The sequence below is a fragment of the Brienomyrus brachyistius genome, unplaced genomic scaffold, assembly GCF_023856365.1.
Source record: "Brienomyrus brachyistius isolate T26 unplaced genomic scaffold, BBRACH_0.4 scaffold44, whole genome shotgun sequence".
Taxonomy (NCBI): Eukaryota; Metazoa; Chordata; class Actinopteri; order Osteoglossiformes; family Mormyridae; genus Brienomyrus; species Brienomyrus brachyistius.
Window position 1 is genome coordinate 1,612,693 of NW_026042319.1, and position 1,451 is coordinate 1,614,143.

Consider the following 1,451-nt stretch of genomic DNA (forward strand, 5'->3'; position numbering starts at 1 on the left):
TTGGAGGTGTCCTTAGATTTAATGGCACTCACCCCCCAGAACAATTAAAAAGCTAAATTGATAGTAAATTGTTCTTAACTTGGACTCCAAAGAAAGGTTGTTGATTTGTAACACAAACCCAACTGTAACATTTTTCATGAAGTACTTGGGGATTGTAAATGTTAAATACGCGTCATTTAATTCTGGATTTTCTAAATGTCCAGTCAGGGGTAACATTCTGCTGAAAGTGCAGAGGAAGGTAGGACCATAAAACTGCTGCGGCTTATGCAGGGAGGGCAGATACAAGTGCTCCAGAAGGAGGTGATGGATTGACGTCAGTCCCATTGAGATGCTGAGTCTCTCTGGCTGTGCCTGATGTCCTGCCCTGAACAGCAATGAGATCATGGACAGCAGAGATAAAAAAATAAATAAAAAAAACAGGTACTCCAGATGCAGCTGCTCTACGAAGCTCGAGATGTTTGTCCCATGATGGTTTCGTTTTTTTTGCCGCAGTCACTTCTAGTGGTGACACTGAGCCTCAAATTCCTGGACTTTCTTTTTACTGGATTTCTCAAGAAATCGGACCATTTTAGGGCTAAACCAGGAGTCGACCAGGAGTCGAAGAGCACAACAGATAATGGTGGAGAAGCATATTCTGTTTGAGTTCAGAGCTGCTGCTATCGGTGCTGTGGTCTGGGGTCGTGTCCGTACCCACCTCGTCCTGCCTGGACGGGACTGCAGCCCTCATCCGTGCCAAGAAAGGAAAACCAGCAACAGAGAGGTTTATAATCCCCCTGCTCCCGCCCGTCGTCTGCGGATCTCCGCACTGTGTCCGCGGCGTTCAGTGCGTCAGAACTGCTCTCCAGTCCCGCGTGTGCAAGCAGAGTCTTGTCTGCGTTCTCAGTAACTCAGTAACGGTTTCTGCATCTCGATGGAGCCGAGGTCGTTTCCAGTTTCAAGCTCCACTGCGGGCGATAGAGAATGCTTTTTCCTGTTATTCTTAAATACGTTACCTAGCATGTTTCAAGCCAAATGTTGACGCATAAAGTTTAAACTGAAAGGACAAAAGTGATTGTGTGCATCTCCTAACAGTGATGGGAGTTTTCAGGTTTAACAATGTGGATTAGTGTTACTACTGTCATCTTAATTTAGCAAAACATCGTCTTGCGTGTGAAGCACAGCTGCATTACATGGGTGCTCATCCGGATTAGCTCGTGATATGTGAACTGCTGTAAGTGAACACTTCTCACGTGATCCGATTGAATTTACGGCAAACCAATCCAATACAGTTACTGGCGTGTCAGACTCTTGGAACACCCCCCACCCCGGCACCGTAAACCACCGTAAAAGGACAATCCCTTAAATGACCAACAGGAAAAATGTAAGTTTTAGAAAGATAGCAAGTGGAAATGGTTTTAAAAAAAAAAATCAAGTACAAGTACGATTATTGCTGTGTCTAAATCTCTATGCAA